The sequence below is a fragment of the Phyllobates terribilis genome, unplaced genomic scaffold (genome assembly GCF_046119375.1).
Source record: "Phyllobates terribilis strain yellow unplaced genomic scaffold, ASM4611937v1 Scaffold_2__4_contigs__length_985480577, whole genome shotgun sequence".
NCBI classification, from domain to species: domain Eukaryota; kingdom Metazoa; phylum Chordata; class Amphibia; order Anura; family Dendrobatidae; genus Phyllobates; species Phyllobates terribilis.
The window spans coordinates 906,283,657-906,304,101 of NW_027362762.1; positions in this window are offsets into that span (position 1 = coordinate 906,283,657).

A 20,445-nucleotide genomic window follows, 5' to 3' on the forward strand; every position below is an offset into this window, starting at 1 on the left:
GCCCCCGATAAGAGCAGTCTAGATGTGTAGTCTGGAGCCCCCTATAACAGCAGTTTGGATGTGTAGTCTGATGCCCCCCTATAACAGCAGTATGGATGTGTAGTCTTGAGCCCCCCTATAATAACAGTCTGGGTGTGTAGCCTGGAACCCCCCTATAATAACAGTCTGGGTGTGTAGGCTGGAGCCCCCTATAAGAGCAGTCTGGATGTGTAGTCTGTAACCCCCCTATAACAGCAGTCTGGATGTGAAGTCTGGAGCCCCCCTATAACAGTAGTCTGGATGTGTAGTCTGGAGCCCCCTATAATAACAGTCTGGGTGAGTAGTCTGGTGCCCCCCTATAACAGCAGTCTCTCTTTGTAGTCTGGAGTCCCCAATAATAGCAGTCTAGATGTGTAGTCTAGAGCCCCCGATAAGAGAAGTCTAGATGTGTAGTCTAGAGCCCCCGATAAGAGCAGTCTAGATGTGTAGTCTGGAGCCCCCTATAACAGCAGTTTGGATGTGTAGTCTGATGCCCCCCTATAACAGCAGTATGGATGTGTAGTCTTGAGCCCCCTTATAATAACAGTCTGGGTGTGTAGCCTGGAACCCCCCTATAATAACAGTCTGGGTGTGTAGGCTGGAGCCCCCTATAAGAGCAGTCTGGATGTGTAGTCTGTAACCCCCCTATAACAGCAGTCTGGATGTGTAGTCTGGAGCCCCCCTATAACAGTAGTCTGGATGTGTAGTCTGGAGCCCCCTATAATAACAGTCTGGGTGAGTAGTCTGGTGCCCCCCTATAACAGCAGTCTAGATGTGTAGTCTGGAGCCTCCTATAACAGCAGTCTGGATGTGTAATCTGGAGCCCCCTTTAACAGCAGTCTGGATGTGTAGTCTGGTACCGTACTTTAACAGCAGTCTGGAAGTGTAGTCTGGAGCCCCCCTATAATAACAGTCTGGATGTGTAATCTGGTGCCCCCCTATAACAACAGTCTGGATGTGTAATCTGGAGCTCCACTATAACAGCAGTCTGGATGTGTAGTCTGGAGCCCCCCCTATAACAGCAGTCTGGATGTGTAGTCTGGAGCCCCCCTACAACAGTCTGGTTTTGTAGTCTGGAGCCCCCCCTATAAAAGCAGTCTGAATGTGTAGTCTGGAGCCTCCTATAACAGCAGTCTGGATGTGTAATCTGGAGCCCCCTTTAACAGCAGTCTGGATGTGTAGTCTGGTACCGTACTTTAACAGCAGTCTGGAAGTGTAGTCTGGAGCCCCCCTATAATAACAGTCTGGATGTGGAGTCTGGTGCCCCCCTATAACAGCAGTCTAGATGTGTAGTCTGGAGCCCCCCTATAACAGCAGTCTGGGTGTGTAGTCTGGAGCCCCCCTATAACAGCAGTCTGGATGTGTAGTCTGGAGCCCCCAATAACGGCAGTCTAGATGTGTAGTCTGGAGCCCCCCTATAACAGCAGTCTGGGTGTGTAGTCTGGAGCCCCCCTATAACAGCAGTCTGGGTGTGTTGTCTGGAGCCCACCTATAACAGCAGCCTGGATGTGTAGCCTGGAGCCCCCAATAACAGCAGTCTGGATGTGAAGTCTGGAGCCCCCTATAACAGCAGCCTGGATGTGTAGTCTGGAGCCCCCTAAAACAGCAGTCTGGATGTGTAGTCTGAAGCCCCGCATAACAGCAGTCTGGATGTGTAGTCTGGAGCCCCCCTATAACAGCAGTCTGGATGTTTAGTCTGGAGCTCCCTATAACAGCAGTCTAGATGTGTAGTCTGGAGCCCCCTATAACAGCAGTTTGGATGTGTAGTCTGATGGCCCCCTATAACAGCTGTCTGGATGTGTAGTCTGGAGCCCACTATAACAGTGGATTTCTAATCTTGAGCCCCCCTATAACAGCAGTCTGGATGTGTAATCTGGAGCCCCCCTATAACAGCAGTCTTGATGTGTAGTCTGGAGCCCCCCCCATAACAGCAGTCTGGATGTGTAGTCTGGAGCCCCTATAACAACAGTGGATGTGTAGTCTGGAGCCCCCCTATAACAGCAGTCTGGATGTGTAATCTGGTGCCCCCCTATAATAGCAGTCTTGATGTGTAATCTGGAGCCCCCCTATAACAGCAGTCTGGATGTGTAGTCTGGAGCCCCTTATAACAGCAGTCTGGATGTGTAGTCTGAAGCCCCCCTATAACAGCAGTCTGGATGTGTAGTCTGGAGCCCCCCTATAGCAGCAGTCTGGATGTGTAGTCTGGAGCCACCCTATAGCAGCAGTCTGGATGTGTAGTCCGGAGCCCCCCTATAACAGCAGTCTGAATGTGTAGTCTGGAGCCCCCTATAACAGCAGTCTGGATGTGTAGTCTGGAGCCCCCTATAACAGCAGTCTGGATGTGTAATCTGGAGCCCCCCTATAACAGCAGTCTGGATGTGTAGTCTGGAGCCCCTTATAACAGCAGTCTGGATGTGTAGTCTGGAGCCCCCTATAACAGCAGTCTGAATGTGTAGTCTGGAGCACCCCTATAACAGCAGTCTAGATGTGTAGTCTGGAGCCTCCCTACAACAGTCTGGATGTGTAGTCTGGAGTCCCCCCTATAACAGCAGTCTGGATGTGTAGTCTGGAGCCCCACTACAACAGTCTGGATGTGTAGTCTGGAGCCCCCCCTATAACAGCTGTCTGGATTTGTATTCTGGAGCCCCCCTATAACAGCTTTCTGGATGTGTAGTCTGGAGCCCCGCCTATAACAGCAGTCTGGATGTGTAGTCTGGAGTCCCCATACAACAGTCTGGATGTGTAGTCTGGAGCCCCCCCTATAACAGCTGTCTGGATGTGTAGTCTGGAGCCCCCCTATAACAGCAGTCTATATGTGTAGTCTGGAGCCCCCTATAACAGCAGCCTGGATATGTAGTCTGGAGCCCCTTAAAACAACAGTCTGGATGTGTAGTCTGAAGCCCCCCTATAACAGCAGTCTGGATGTGTAGTCTGGAGCCCCCTATAACAGCAGTCTGGATGTGTAGTCTGGAGCCCCCCTGTAACAGCAGTCTGGATGTGTAGTCTGGTACCGTCCTTTAACAGCAGTCTGGATGTGTAGTCTGGAGCCCCCCTATAATAACAGTCTGGATGTGTAGTCTGCTGCCCCCCTATAACAGCAGTCTAGATGTGTAGTCTGGAGCCCCCCTATAACAGCAGTCTGGGTGTGTAGTCTGGAGCCCCCCTATAACAGCAGTCTGGATGTGTAGTCTGAAGCCCCCAATAACAGCAGTCTGGATGTGTACTCTGGAGCCCCCCTATAACAGCAGTCTGGATGTGTAGTCTGGAGCCCCCCTATAACAGCAGTCTGGGTGTGTAGTCTGGAGCCCACCTATAACAGCAGCCTGGATGTGTAGCCTGGAGCCCCCAATAACAGCAGTCTCGATATGAAGTCTGGAGCCCCCTAAAACAGCATCCTGGATGTGTAGTCTGGAGCCCCCTAAAACAGCAGTCTGGATGTGTAGTCTGAAGCCCCGTATAACAGCAGTCTGGATGTGTAGTCTGGAGCCCCCCTATCACAGCAGTCTGGATGTTTAGTCTGGAGCCCCCTATAACAGCAGTCTAGATGTGTAGTCTGGAGCCCCCTATAACAGCAGTTTGGATGTGTAGTCTGATGCCCCCCTATAACAGCAGTCTGGATGTGTAGCCTGGAGCCCCCCTATAACAGCTGTCTGGATGTGTAGTCTGGAGCCCCCTATAACAACAGTGGATTTCTAATCTTGAGCCCCCCTATAACAGCAGTCTGGATGTGTAATCTGGTGCCCCCCTATAACAACAGTCTGGATGTGTAATCTGGAGCTCCACTATAACAGCAGTCTGGATGTGTAGTCTGGAGCCCCCCCTATAACAGCAGTCTGGATGTGTAGTCTGGAGCCCCCCTACAACAGTCTGGTTTTGTAGTCTGGAGCCCCCCCTATAAAAGCAGTCTGAATGTGTAGTCTGGAGCCCCCCTATAACAGCAGTCTGGATGTGTAGTCTGGAGCCCCCTATAATAGCAGTCTTGATGTGTAATCTGAAGCCCCACTATAACAGCAGTCTGGATGTGTAGTCTGGAGCCCCCCTACAACAGTCTGGATGTGTAGTCTGGAGCCCCCCTATAACAGCAGTCTGGATGTGTAATCTGGTGCCCCCCTATAATAGCAGTCTTGATGTGTAATCTGGAGCCCCCCTATAAGAGCAGTCTGGATGTGTAGTCTGGAGCCCTTTATAACAGCAGTCTGGATGTGTAGTCTGAAGCCCCCCTATAACAGCAGTCTGGATATGTAGTCTGGAGCCCCGCTATAACAGCAGTCTGGATGTTTAGTCTGGAGCCTCCCTATAACAGCAGTCTGGATGTGTAGTTTGGAGCCCCCTATAACAGCAGTCTGAATGTGTAGTCTGGAGCCCCCTATAACAGCAGTCTGGATGTGTAATCTGGAGCCCCCCTATAACAGCAGTCTGGATGTGTAGTCTGGAGCCCCTATAACAGCAGTCTGGATGTGTAGTCTGAAGCCCCCCTATAACAGCAGTCTGGATGTGTAGTCTGGTGCCCCCCTATAACAGCAGTCTAGATGTGTAGTCTGGAGCCTCCCTACAACAGTCTGGATGTGTAGTCTGGAGTCCCCCCTATAACAGCAGTCTGGATGTGTAATCTGGAGCCCCCCTACAACAGGCTGGATGTGTAGTCTGGAGCCCCCCCTGTAACAGCTGTCTGGATTTGTAGTCTGGAGTCCCCCTATAACAGCTGTCTGGATGTGTAGTCTGGAGCCCCCCCTATAACAGCAGTCTGGATGTGTAGTCTGGAGTCCCAATACTACAGTCTGGATGTGTAGTCTGGAGCCCCCCATATAACAGCTGTCTGGATGTGTAGTCTGGAGCCCCCCTGTAACAGCAGTCTATATGTGTAGTCTGGAGCCCATTATAACAGCAGTCTGAATATGTAGTCTGGAGCCCCTTAAAACAGCAGTCTGGATGTGTAGTCTGAAGCCCCCCTATAACAGCAGTCTGGATGTGTAGTCTGGAGCCCCCCTATAACAGCAGTCTGGATGTGTAGTCTGGAGCCCCCTTATAATAACAGTCTGGATATGTAGTCTGGTGCCCCCCTATAGCAGCAGTCTGGGTGTGTAGTCTGGAGCTCCCCTATAACAGCAGTCTGGACGTGTAGTCTGGAGCCCCCCCCCATAACAGCAGTCTAGATGTGTAGTCTGGAGCCCCCCTATAACAGCTGCCTGGAAGTGTAGTCTGGAGCCCCCCTATAACAGTAGTCTGGATGTGTAGTCTGGAGCTCCCCTGTAACAGCAGTCTGGATGTGTAGTCTGGAGCACCCCTCTAACGGTAGTCAGGATGTGTAGTCTGGAGTCCCCCTATAACAGTAGTCTGGATGTGTAGTCTGGAGCCCCCCTACAACAGTCTGGATGTGTAGTCTGGAGCCCCCTATAACAACAGTGGATGTGTAGTCTGGAGCCCCCCTATAACAGCAGTCTGGATGTGTAGTCTGGAGCCCCCCTATAACAGCAGTCTGGAGTGTATTCTGGAGCCCCCTATAACAGCAGTCTGGATGTGTAATCTGGAGCCCCCTATAACAGCAGTCTGGATGTGTAATCTGGAGCCCCCCTATAACAGCAGTCTGGATGTGTAGTCTGGAGCCCCCCTATAATAGCAGTCTGGATGTGTAGTCTGGAGCCCCCCTACAACAGTCTGGATGTGTAGTCTGGAGCCCCCCCTATAAAATCAGTCTGGATGTGTAGTCTGGAGCCCCCCTATAAAAGCTGTCTGGATGTGTAGTCTGGAGCCCCCTATAACAACAGTGGATGTGTAATCTGGAGCCCCCCTATAACAGCAGTCTGGATGTGTAATCTGGTGCCCCCTATAACAGCAGTCTGGATGTGTAATCTGGTGCCCCCTATAACAGCAGTCTGGATGTGTAGTCTGGAGCCCCCCTACAACAGTCTGGATGTGTAGTCTGGAGCCCCCCTATAACAGCTGTCTGGATGTGTAGTCTGGAGCTCCCCTATAACAGCAGTCTGGATGTGTAATCTGGAGCCCCACTATAACAGCAGTCTGGATGTGTAATCTGGAGCCCCACTATAACAGCAGTCTGGATGTGTAGTTTGGAGCCCCCTACAACAGTCTGGATTTGTAGTCTGGAGCGCCCCCCTATAAAAGCAGTCTGGATGTGTAGTCTGGAGCCCCCCTATAAAAGCAGTCTGGATGTGTAGTCTGGAGCCCCCCCCTATAACAGCAGTCTTGATGTGTAGTCTGGAGCCCCCCTACAACAGTCTGGATTTGTAGTCTGGAGCGCCCCCCCTATAAAAGCAGTCTGGATGTGTAGTCTGGAGCCCCCCTATAACAGCAGTCTGGATTTGTAGTCTGGAGCGCCCCCCTATAAAAGCAGTCTGGATGTGTAGTCTGGAGCCCCCCTATAAAAGCAGTCTGGATGTGTAGTCTGGAGCCCCCCCCTATAACAGCAGTCTTGATGTGTAGTCTGGAGCCCCCCTACAACAGTCTGGATTTGTAGTCTGGAGCGCCCCCCCTATAAAAGCAGTCTGGATGTGTAGTCTGGAGCCCCCTATAACAGCAGTCTGGATTTGTAGTCTGGAGCCCCCCCTATAACAGCAGTCTTGATGTGTAGTCTGGAGCCCCCCTACAACAGTCTGGATTTGTAGTCTGGAGCGCCCCCCTATAAAAGCAGTCTGGATGTGTAGTCTGGAGCCCCCCTACAACAGTCTGGATTTGTAGTCTTGAGCGCCCCCCCTATAAAAGCAGTCTGGATGTGTAGTCTGGAGCCCCCCTATAACAGCAGTCTGGATGTGTAGTATGGAGCTCCCCTACAACAGTCTGTATATGTAGTCTGGACCCCCCCCCCCTATAAAAGCAGTCTGGATGTGTAGTCTGGAGCCCCCCCCCCTATAAAAGCAGTGTGGATGTGTAGTCTGGAGCCCCCCCCCTATAAAAGCAGTCTGGATGTGTAGTCTGGAGCCCTCCCCCCTATAAAAGCAGTCTGGATGTGTAGTCTGGAGCCCTCCCCCCTATAACAGCAGTCTGGATGTGTAGTCTGGAGCCCCCTATAACAGCAGTCTGGTTGTGTAGTCTGGAGCCCCCTATAACAGCAGTCTGGTTGTGTAGTCTGGAGCCACCCTATAACAGCAGTCTGGATGTGTAGTCTGGAGCCCCCTATAACAGCAGTCTGGATGTGTAGTCTGGAGCCCCCCCCCCCCTATAACAGCAGTCTGGATGTGTAGTCTGGAGCCCCTTATAACAGCAGTCTGGATGTGTAGTCTGGAGCCCCCTATAACAGCAGTCTGGTTGTGTAGTCTGGAGCCACCCTATAACAGCAGTCTGGATGTGTAGTCTGGAGCCCCCTATAACAGCAGTCTGGATGTGTAGTCTGGAGCCCCCCCCCCTATAACAGCAGTCTGGATGTGTAGTCTGGAGCCCCCCCCCCTATAACAGCAGTCTGGATGTGTAGTCTGGAGCCCCCCCCCCTATAAAAGCAGTCTGGATGTGTAGTCTGGAGCCCTCCCCCCTATAACAGCAGTCTGGATGTGTAGTCTGGAGCCCCCTATAACAGCAGTCTGGTTGTGTAGTCTGGAGCCACCCTATAACAGCAGTCTGGATGTGTAGTCTGGAGCCCCTTATAACAGCAGTCTGGATGTGTAGTCTGGAGCCCCCTATAACAGCAGTCTGGTTGTGTAGTCTGGAGCCACCCTATAACAGCAGTCTGGATGTGTAGTCTGGAGCCCCCTATAACAGCAGTCTGGATGTGTAGTCTGGAGCCCCCCCCCCCTATAACAGCAGCCTGGATGTGTAGTCTGGAGCCCCCCCCCCCTATAACAGCAGTCTGGATGTGTAGTCTGGAGCCCCCTATAACAGCAGTCTGGTTGTGTAGTCTGGAGCCACCCTATAACAGCAGTCTGGATGTGTAGTCTGGACCCCCCCTATAACAGTAGTCTGCATGTGTAGTCTGGAGCCCCCCTATAACAGCAGTCTAAATGTGTCATCTGGAACCCCTCTATAACAGCAGTCCGGATGTGTAGTCTGGAGCCCCCCTATAGCAGTCTGGTGTGTAGTCTGGTGCCCCCCTATAACAGCAGTCTGGCAGAATAATCTGGACTTCTACCTATAACAGCAGTAGTGTGGAGTGACTCCCTATAAGGACAGTCTGCTGTGTAGTCTGAAGCCCCCCTGTGTCTCCTATAACAGCAGTCTAGCAGTGTATATACTGGAGCTCCCCCTATAACAGCAAACTATCTGTGTAGTGTGTAGCAATTTGCAAATTTTCTCAATCAAGTTTAATAGAGATGTCAAAATCCATCACATACCCTGAAATACAATGAAAATGTTACACCTGTGAAAACTGGAAAGAGGTGGAGATAAATCCAAGCTGCCATGTATAAGATGCAGTAGGAGACGGTAGAGATGTCAATGCGGTTTTTATTTATCAACACGTTTCGAAGTTCACCAGCTTCTTTCCCAGGACAAACCACAATTATTGTGGTTTCTGGTTTTTATCTGGTTTCAGGTGTGATTTTCACGTTGCTCACATCGTTAGGCTATGTGCCCACGATGCAGAAATGCTGCAGATTTTTTCATGCGGTTTTTACATGCGTTTTTCCCGCAAAGTAGAAGCGTTTGTCAAGCGTTTTTGCATGCATTTCTGCATGCGGGTTGATTTTAGCATCACTTGGAAAAGTGCTTGACAACTTGTTCACACTATATAAATCCATGCAACCGGCACGGATTTATAGTAGTGTGATCAAGTTAGTTAAAAAAAAAAGAATAAAAATGGTAAAAATGAAAAATAAAGATTATACTCACCTTCCGGTGTCCTCCCGGTGTTTTCTCCGCTGCGTCCGGTGTCTTGGGCGGCTCGGGGTGGTGTGAAGGACCTGCGGTGACGTCATTGAGTCATGTGACAGGTCACATGACTCAATGACATCATGGCAGGTCCTTCACAACACCGCGACCCATACAGCAGACCAGACGGAGGGGAGAAAACACCGGGAGGACATCGGAAGGTGAGTATAATCTTTATTTTTTATTTAAAATTCTCCTCTCCTCCAGACCTGGGTACCATCCGCACATTGAACCGTGTGATATCCGCATGTGCAGATGCAGTGTTGCGGATATCACGCGGTCTAATGCAAATTAATGGCGGCGATTACGCTGCGTGTCCGCAAAATTAATGGACATGCTGCGTATTTTTCCGCAATGATAATCCGCAGCGGAAATTTCCACAGCATGTGCACAGCGCATGCGGATTATCATTGGGGGCCATGGGGCACGTATTACCAAGCGTTTTTTAAGCGTTTTCGCTGCGGAAATTCCTTTGCAAAAACGCTTGAAAAACTCATAGTGGGCACGCAGCCTTACTTGCCACAGGTGAGTTTGTATGAGTGTAGCACCCTGAGGATTCGGCTGCTACAGGGGTATTGCACCTCAACCCAGAGGTGTGATATTCCACTCCCGGGTAAGGATGGAGTGTGGAACTGAGCTCAGTTAGCTGCATGCACTACACACATCCCATTTCCGAGGAACAGACCGATGGTACTCCCACTAGAGAAATGTGCAGGTACGACAGTGTCTGTTCCTGGCTGGAGTGGGAGGGGGGTGGAACATCCCAGTAGTGTAGGGGCAGATAGGGGGAGCAGTCTGGGTAAAGCTAGGAGCTCATTGGGTGCTGGTCACCTGAGCTCACACATAGAGGGAGTATATAAGGTGGGAACCATCTTAGATCAGGGTCAGTCTGTCAGTCTTTAGTCAGAGAAGCAGAGCAGAGGAGAAGAGCAGCTCCAAGGCCCAGAGAGAGAGAGGAGAAAGAAAGACCCAGAGGGGGAGAAAGAAGGAACTCCAAGAGCCCAAATTAGACCAGAGGGTGAAGAGTTGGCAACAGGGTACCGGATCCCAAGCTGGCAGAGGCTACAGCACACCTTAGCCAGGAACCGGAGGTCGTGGGCAGGATCGATCTGCCACGATCACCCACTAAATCCACCCGGAAGGCAGACCAAGAGTAGGGTCAGGGAACCCAGAGACAAGGGTTTACCACCAAGAGGCCCGAGGGAGCCGGACATAGGTGGATCCCTGGTGGGGAAGGCCAGAGAAGAGGACAAGACAGAAAGGGAGCTCAGGACCACGCTCCAGAATCACCTGGGGGTTGGCCGAGTCCAGGACCTGGTGGACGCAGCACGGCTCGGGTGGTCACTCAAGGCCGGAGTGACCAGAACAACTGCAGTAAGTAAACAAACCCTGAACTGCACAGCCCGACTCTGAGTCTCATTTCCATCCCCGCTGCACCACCACAACCCCCATCCTCTGCAACTGACCCCCTGAGGCTATACCCCTCCCGTTGGGGGTTATACTACCTAAGCTGCACTCACATCATCAGCCTCAGTGGACCCTGCTGCAGCGGCGGCCGTATTGACCGCAATTCAACGGGTGGCGTAGTCGACACAAAAGAACATCTAGTAACATCACAAGGACTGCCACACACTGAGTTTGACACCCTGGGCACGGACCGGGTCACAGCCACTCGGAGACTACAACCCCCATCTGATCCGGCTCCGGGTATCTCCCTAACAGCACTGGCCCAGGGGGCGCGTCATGAGCATCACATGTTTGAAACAAAATTGTTTACCCAATTTTGTCCTGTCCATTTTAGAGGTATTGTGTGAAATTATGTCCAATTTGCCTTTTTTTTCTCTTTTTTGTGTTGTTCGAATACACACAAAGGAAATAAACATGTGTATAACAAAAGATGTGTAATTGCAATAATTCTCTGCAAGAAAAACTTCATTTTCTGGAACAATTTCAAGGGTGCCAACACTTTGGGCCATGACTGTATGGATATATGCAAACAACACTAAAAACCGATAAATGTTTATTACAAATATTTTCATTTTAAGCTTCACAATTATTTGGTGGAAAATTGCAGTTATGAGGGCTTCTACAAACATCATCATGTTTTCTAGCCCAAATTAGAAAAAAATTTCTTTCACCAGTTCAAGTAGGTAAATTTCTAGTAAAATCAAGATTCTTTGACAAAAAAACAAGTTTGTGCAACAATGACATTCCTGAGTTAAGACCTGCAAATGAGGCATAAACACAAGAGATGATATCTGTATGACATCACATACGGGCATATTCTGTATTCACTAGAGAGACTTGTTGTCTGCTTGTCCCCTACCCCACTCCCAGGGACCTAATGTTATAATGAAAGACACACTTGTCTTTTTGTTTCCTTGTAGTTAAGTATTCATGGATTCTGGTGTCACCAGCCAGTCCTGCCCTCTCAACTTTTCCACACATAACTAGTGATGAGCGAGCGTGCTCGCCACTGCTCGGTGCTCGCCCGAGCATCTCACTGCTCGAGATGCTCGGCGAGCATTTCCGGGGTTGCTCGGCGGGAGCTCGGGTCTCCTCCCTGCATGTTTGGCACTCTTTACAGAGCCAATGAACGTGCAGGGATTACCTGCCACTCACTGTAATGCCATAGCCATGTTGGTTGTGGCATTACAGTGATTGGCTGGACACACAGCGTCATCAGGTGTGTATCAGACCTGGCGCCGCCATGCTCGTCACAGTCACTCTCCGGATCAGACAGTGTAGGGAGAGCTGCTGCTGCGTCAGGTAGAGAGTTGCTTGTGTATTAGGTAGTGTAGGGAGAAAAAACATACATTACACATATCCATCTTAACAAACAGTCCTTCTGAGGACTAATCCATCTGCAGAGATATCAGGCAGGCCGTGTATATAGGCAGGCAGGCAGGGTATATAGCAGACTGCAGTGCACATAGCACAAGAGGCTCCATTCCAGTTCTGCCTTCTGCTGCTGTTAGATATTTCTAGACAAAGGCCCAGGTCTCAGGGGCCAGGAATACTTTTCTTTGGATCTTAATCCTCATTATTTGCTTAAAAAGCAATCCAGAGAACACCGTTTTTCTGAGCCATTTGCTTGTTGGCACTGCAGAATACAGCCAGGTCCTTTCCATATTACAGTGCCAAAAATCCAGCTATTATTAAACTGTGTTTTCTCCGTCAAACGGCTCACATATACGTTGTCAGAAAATACTGCCATTTCTGGCCTCCATTAAAAATTTCCTTAAGGCTGTGTGCCCACGATGCGTTTTTTAAGCGTTTCCGCAGCGGCAAAAACGCTGCAGAAACGCTTAAAGATCGCATGGTAGAAGGCCTGCCATGTTCCCCAATGATAATCCGCATGTGCTGTGCACATGCTGCGGAAATTTCCGCTGCGGATTATCATTGTGGAAAAAAACGCAGCACTACCAATTATTTTGTGGAAGTGCTGAGTTTTCGCCGCCATTGACTTGCATTAGAACGCATGGATTACGCATCACTGTATATGTAGATGCGCATTCCATGCGTTCCAATGTGCGGATGGTACCCGGGTGTGGAGGACAGGAGACTCTTCTCCGGACCCGGGTACCATAGAAACTGTGAAAAAAAGAATAAAATAAAAAATAAATATATTTACCTTCTGACAGCCCCCGCTCTCCTTCTCTTCACTTGCCGGCAGCTCGCGATGGACTGGAGGACCTGCACTGACGTCATAGTCATGTGATGGGTCACGCGATGAAGACGGCGGCAGGTCCTTCAGTGTACCGCGATGTGCCGGCAGCCAGGACCGAGCAAAGCAAGACACCGGGGGCCATCAGAAGGTAAGTATAGATTTGTTTTTTTATTTTTAAACATTCTTTAAGGTCACACTATATAAATCCATGCCTTTTGCATGGATTTATATAGTGTGAACAAGTTGTCAAGCACTTTCCAAGTGATGCTAAAATCACTTGAAAAGCGCTTGTCAACCCGCATGCGGAAATGCATGTGAAGAACGCTTCACATCCGCATGTCCCTGGCAGGAAAAACACATGTACAATCCACATGTACAATCCGCATGCATCTTTTCTGCCAGGGGAGATGCAGAAACGCTCAGGAAAAATCCGGAGTATTTCTGCATCGTGGGCACATAGCCTTAGTGTGTCATTGAAGCAATTCATCGCAGTTTGCTTTTCAAACTACTTACCTACAGGCCAGCTATTTGAAACTCTGTTTTCTCCGTCACACGGATCACATATAAGTTCACTCCAAACTCAGTCATTTGTAGTGAGCGTGGAAGATACTGTCCTCCATTTAAAATGGGCATGGCACGTGGCAAGGGACGGGGAACTGGACGTGATGGTGATGGTGCATGCAGAGTCCGAGGACAAGGCCGTGGGCAAGCTAAAATTGTGCCGCAACAAACACCCACATCTTCTCGCCTGACCTTCCTGTCCCAATTTCTAGGGGACCGCAGAACACCACTATTGAACACAGAGCAGTGTCAAAAGGTTGTTGGTTGGATAGCGGATAATGCTTCCAGTCACTTAGCCGCTACCACCACCACCACCCGGTGGTGCGGAAGTGGAAGAGGAGGTGGTGGATGATATAGTAACTGACCCAACCTGGCAGGAGGACATGCAGAGCGAGGACAGCAGCACACAGGGAGAGGGAGGCAGAGCACCCCAACAGGCAGGAAGAAGCAGTGTGGTGGCCGCAGACAGAAGGCAGGCAACCGTTCCCCGTAATACCAACACGAAGGAAGTTGCCAGTACAACTATTAGGTCTTCCTGAGTCTGGTTGTTTTTTAAAGACTCTGCCGATAACCCCAAAAAGGCCATTTGCACCACCTGCCAGGCCAGCATCAGCAGGGGTGGCAAAATGACCAGCCTGTCCACCACCAGCATGATCAGGCACATGGCAGCAAAGCACCCGACTTTGTGGGCCGAACCCCAGTGTCCAGATACAGTGTCTGCGGGTGGCACCATTGCTTCTTCCGCTGTTGTGCATGCAAGCCAATCCCCTGTCCATGGTGCATGCAAAGATGCCTCCTGCCCTGCACCTGTCGTTGCACACTCTCAAGTAGCAGCATCAGGAAGCACGTCCATGTCCACACCCGGGTACATGGAGCGTTCAGTTGTCCATACCCCAGTCCTTGGAACGCAAGTGCAAATATGCAGCCAACGCCCCACAGGCCACACTACTAAATTCTCACATTTCACGACTGCTTGCGCTCGAAATCTTGCCTTTTAGGCTCGTGGAGACGGAAGCATTCCGCAACCTGATGGCGGCGGCCGTCCCTCGGTACTCAGTGCCCAGTCGCCACTATTTCTTCCGGTGTGCCGTCCCCACACTACACAAGCACGTGTCTCAAAACATTAGCCGTGCCCTCAACAACGCAGTTATCGGGAAAGTCCACCTAACCACGGACACGTGGACAAGTGCTTGTGGGTAGGGACGGTACATCTCGCTGACGCCATACTGGGTTAACATAGTGGAAGCCAGGACCCAGTCGGACCTTGGGACGGAACACCTCCTCCCGACACCAAGGATTGCAGGCCCTAGGTCAATCAGGGTTGCCCCCATGGTCTACAGCTCCTGCACATCATCCTCCTCAGCCTCGTCCTCCTCTTCAGCCTCCATCTCCAAAATGACCACATCAGTCACAAACTGGAAGCCCTTCAGCACTGCCTCTGCCAAGCGGCAACAGGCTGTGCGGAAGCTAATATGCTTAGGTGACAAACCGCACAATGCTGAAGAGTTGTGGACAGCTCTGAAAGAGCAGGCAGATCTGTGGCTCACACCGCTGAACCTACAGCCAGACATGGTCGTGTGTGACAATGGCCAGAACATGGCGGTGGCTCTGAGGCGAGGCGAGCTCACACACTTACCATGCCTGGCCCATGTGCTTAACCTCGTGGTTCAGCGGTTTCTCAAATCCTACCCGGAGCTGCCGGATCTGCTTGTTAAAGTATGCCGAAAAAGAAAAAACCTGGGAGTCTGAACTGAAACGTAAATTGATGTGTATGCAAAATGTAAATGCATGTTCACATAAGGCCACTAGACAGAGAAAAACCAAAGACAAGCAAAATACCCAAATAACTGGAAGTAAATGGATAAATCGCACAGTGCAAAAATAATAATAAGTAATAAAGGATATTTAGTTAACATAATTTTGATCAAAATAATGTAAAAGCCATCCCACCACGTCACGGTAACCTTTATGGGACATAGATCTGCCTCTCAGGTCTATGCTTCTACTAGGGGTTCAGTCTCTCTGCCCTTATCCATATGTATGTCACTTGACAAATGGTAAGGTTTTAATATTAGAGTTAAGACTGTCCCATAAGGGTTACCGTGACGTGGTGAGATGGCTTTTACATTATTTTGATCAAAATTATGTTAACTAAATACCCTTTATTATTTATTATTATTTTTGCACTGTGCGATTTATCCATTTACTTCCAGTTATTTGGGTATTTTGCTTGTCTTTGGTTTTTCTTTGTTAAAGTACGCCGCCTGTGTGCCCATTTTAGAAAGTCAGCTACAGCTTCCGCCGCCCTTGCCGTGTTTCAGCAGCATTTGCAGCTTCCGGCTCACAGATTGGTGTGTGATGTCCCCAAGCGTTGGAACTCGGCACTGCAGATGTTGGGAAGGATTTTTGAGCAGAAGAGGGCAATTGTTGAGTATCAGCATCAACAAGGCCGTCGGTATTCAGTTCAGGCTCCACACATAAGACCTCAGGAGTGGACATGGATGTCAGACATATGTACCATCCTCCAAAACTTTGAGGACTCCAACAAGATGGTGAGCGGCGATGACGCCATAATTAGCATCACCATCCCGCTTCTCTGTCTTCTGAAACGCTCTCTGCTCACAATCAAAGAGGATGCATTGCAGGCGGAGCACGATGAGATGGAGCAAGGAACCATACAGGGTGATTACACACAGCCAAGCCTCATCTCATCCCAACGTGGATTGAGTGACAATGAGGAAGAGGAGGAGGAGGAGGAGGAAGGACAGGAGCTAGTTTCATACACTATAGACGGTGCTACCTGCACAGCTGTCATACCGTCTGTTCAGCATGGATGGCCAAAGGACAGAGAGGAGGAGGAGGAGGAGAGCATGGTCAGTCATCCTCTTGGTGAGGACACGGAAGTATTGCCTGTTTGTAGTTTGGCACACATGGTTGAGTTTATGTTACGCTGCCTTTTCCATGACCCTCGCGTTCTAAAAATTTTGGGTGACAGTCATTACTGGTTGGTGACACTTCTAGACCCATGCTACAAGGAGAACTTTATATCTCTTATTCCTGAGGCGGACAGGTCTACAAAAATGGGGCAGTACCAGAAGGCCCTTGTTGCGGAACTATTAAAAAAATTCCCATCTGAAAATGCTGGCGGCAGAGGTCACACTTCGTTGGACAACCAATAAGTACAGGCGAGAGAGACACAACTTCAATCCAGCAGAGGCAGGGGACCACTTAAAAGGCCAACTGATGGCCCTATAAAAATAGGCTTTATGACTTTCAGAGTCCCTCCATCATAAATAAAACAGGATGTGTCTGATGATGTGTCACACACCACATTGCCAGATAAGGTTGTGAAATGTTAAAATGACATTTCCCGGTGAATGCATTTGACTTAAAAAAATAACGTAAAAAAAACCAAAACAATAGGATCTTTCTTTAGTATAAAAAACAGGGTCACCAATTTAACCTCAATGTAATCACATTGTTCAGCTCCTGCACCTCCTCCTCCATCTCCGAAATGACCACATCAGTCACAAGCTATGAAAAAAAGAGAGAAAAAGAACCGACCATAGAGTCCCAAATATCCAATAAGGTGAAAAAATATATATATTTTTATTAATTACAGGTGACAACAGATGGATAGCAAACCAAATACATGATGAGTTAAAAACATCTAAAAACAGGGGCGCATGTCCGGGTTATATATAAAAAATCAAAAAGAGAATAAATATAATCAATAAACCACAAATATATGTATGAATACATGAATACATATAAGTAACCGACACACAAGAAATAAATATACAGGAGATAACATATAATATATAAGGTGCAAATGCATATAATATCTCCCACTCTCCCCGAATAGATGACAGAATTTATAACATATAGTATATCACCCTTAGTCACTCCACACATGTGCAAAATTGCAAAAATGTATATCTCTCACTCATGTAAGGAAGAGGAAGAGGAGGAGGGGGGGAGAGAAACCATGTGGCGACCAATTACCTCAGAATAGCAGTCAAAAAAATCTTATACGATAAAATTGGAGATTGGTGCAAAAATGTGCTCAAGGAATGTTCCTTAATCATTGGATCACATGGTTGGCATATATCAAAGATGTCGGATACTTACAATCAATACTATAGATTGTTCCCAAGTCTGGATAGCGTCCACCCCGACGCGTGTTTTGGCAAGCGCCTTCGTCAGTCACAAGCTGACAGCACTGCAGCACTGCCTTCACCAAGCGGCAACAGGCTGTGCTGAAGATAACATGCTTAATGGTTAATTGAAAAACCGCCCAGCGCTGCAGAGTTGTTGAAAGCTGTAAGGCTATGTGCCCACGATGCAGAAATGCTCAGGATTTTTTCCTGAGCATTTCTGCATCTCCCTGGCAGAAAAAGAACACATGCGGATTGTACATGCGTTTTCCTGCCAGGGACATGCGGAAATGGAGCGTTATCACGGACATTTCAGCATGCGGATTGACAAGCGCTTTCCAAGCGATTAGCATCACTTGGAAAGTGCTTGTGACAACTAGGTCACACTATATAAATCCATGCAAACGGCATGTATTTATATAGTGTGACCCGAGAGAGTGGTAAAAATAAAAAAATAAATGTATACTTACCCTCCGATGGCCCCCGGTGTCCTGCTTTACACTCCGCTCTCCCTTGCCGACTGCGGTGGATTGAAAAACCTGCCGACGTCAGCATCGCGTGACCCGTCACATGACTCTGACGTCAGCGCAGGTCTTCAATCCACTGCAAAGTGCCGGGAAGCAAGTAGGAGCGCAGCGCGGGCCGCCAGAAGGTAAGTATACATTTATTTTTTATTTTATTCTTTTTTCACAGATTTTTTAATGGTACCTGGGTGTGGAGGAGACTCTCCTCTCATCTACACCCGGGTACTATCTGCACATTAGAACGCTTGAATTACGCATCTACATATACAGTGATGCGTAATCCATGAGGTCTAATGCAAGTCAACGGCGGCGAAGACGCAGCACTTCCGCAAAATAATTGTTAGTGCTGCTTTTTTTTCCGCAATGATAATCCGCAGCGGAAATTTCCGCAGCATGTGCAGAGCACATGCGGATTATCATTGGGGAACATTGCTGCCCTTCTACCATGCGTTTTTAATGCGTTTCCGCAGCTGCAAAAACGCTGCAGAAATGCATTAAAAACGCATCGTGGGCACACAGCCTAACACAGCAGCCTGATCTGTGGCTCTCACCACTGAACATACAGCCAGGCATGGTCGTGTGTGACAATGGGAGGAACCTGGTGACAGAAAAATGACAGCCGGAGTAGATACGGTTTGCCTCTATGCCAGTCCTTTTGTATCACCCTACCTGGATGCCACAAGTGTAATAAAGCTGTGTCTGAGAGCAAGGGGGAGGTTCTCTGGTTAGGGGAACATTAGCATGCAATGCCTCCTGTCTCAGGCCAGTAGGGGGAGCAGGCTGCCCCTATAAAAGCTGGTACTGGGGACAGGGTTAGAGAGAACTGGAAAGCCTGTCTCAGCACTGAGACGTGTCCCAGAGTGGAGCAGTGACAGAAAGTTGCATTGTAACCTAAGAGGAAGTGTGGCAGAAGGAGAGCCACAAGCCAGAGACAAGAGGCGAAGAGAGCCTGTCTTGGCAGATAACAGACTTAATCTACCAGACTTTGGTGTCTGAGGCTGGAAGGATTCCACATCTCCCAGCAGAGAACCAGTCCGCAAGGGACTGTACATTCCTTGGCCTAAGAAGCCTGGAGGCCCTGCCACAACCGAAGGGACCAGTAAAGCCGTACAAGGCTGGGAGCAGAAAGGAACCCACGTCGCAGGCCATACAGGCGAGAATACACGGAGAGCTCGGAAACGTGGGCTGTTATCCTATCAGGAGGAGATAGCCAGAAGGAGCGCAGAAAGCACGGTAGGCCTACACCCTCACCCTGACCAGGGCCAATTTCCCCGTTGCTCTCAGACATCCAGGTCCCCTCCTAGCTGGGACTTTTTATGGGTCAGTTTACCTGTTTTAGTAAAGACCCTGGACTGCAACTTGTTGTCTGTGTGCTCCTTGCTCCTCCAGCACTATCAGCACCGGGACTCTCACTACCATCACTCCCACCATCCACTATACTGCCCTGGGGCCGCACTCTTCCCGTGGGGAGTCACACTACCCTAGCTGCACACCTCATCAGCCCCAGCGGTCTGCATGCAGCGGCGGTTCCTAATAACCGCAATCCACGGGTGGCGTAGTCGGACATAATCAATAGCACATAACGGACTACCACTGGCCTGACCACCCTGAGCCACGGAACCGGGTTGCCACTACTACTCCCATCGTTCCCCTTATTGCCCGGATCCGAGTGCCCCACGGCCCAGGGGGCAAGTCAGCCTTGGCGTAGTCGGCAGGATTTCGTGCCCGCAACCACCGGGTACTGCGTGCCTGAAAAAGACTTTTGTAACTTACCTGTGGCGAAGTTTCCCGCCGTCTGGAGTCGTTTCCCGCCATCCGGAGCCGATTCCCGCCATCAGACGCCATCTTGGACCTTTTCCCGCCGTCTTCTGCCGTCTTCCCGCCATCTGCAGCTTTTTCCCGCCATCGGACGCCATCTCCAGGACGCCGCGCGGGAAGAAGAGGGGCGTGGACGTCAAAACCGCGCGAGATCCGAAGCTCCGCCCCACGCACCTACGCTGCGCAAGGTCCTGGAAGGGAGAGAGAGCGACGCTGACGTCATCAGGACGCGACGCCAGGTCCTCGTCCATAGCAGCAGCAGCGGAGCCGCGGCCTACAGAAGAGGATCGTCGGAAGGTAGGCCACGGTCCACTAGGGGGGTAGAAAGATGCCGGACACAGAGGCGCCCACTACCACCAACGCAGCTGCAGCAGCGGTGATGCCCTTTTCCCTGCCCTACATCCCTGGAGCGGCCTGGCTGCTCAAATACTCAGGGGAGCCCCATGCCCTAACTGACTTCAAGGAAAGGCTGTACAGTTTGTTCCAGGTTTACCCCCTGACAGAGGAACAGAAGGTCAGCATATTAACAGGGCAGTTAACTGGCGCAGCCCAAAGGGAGGTAAAATCATGGCCCACTGAGGAGAAAAGGACTGTGAAGGGTATTCTGGCCCGGCTGCGGGGTACCTTTGACACACGTACCTCCGCTGAAATTAAAATGAGGTTCTATGGGTGTAAGCAGCGGGCACAGGACAGCATCAGAGACTATGCCCTAAATCTGCAGGAAGCCTTGAGGGCTATCCAACAAACTGACCCTGGCAGTGTGCAGGAAGCGGACAAACTGCTAACAGAACAATTCATAGAAGGTCTGCTGTCCAGCGCCCACAGGGCCCAGCTGCGCCTCATGTTCTTTCAGAACCCCGACCTGACCTTTGCCCAATTTAAG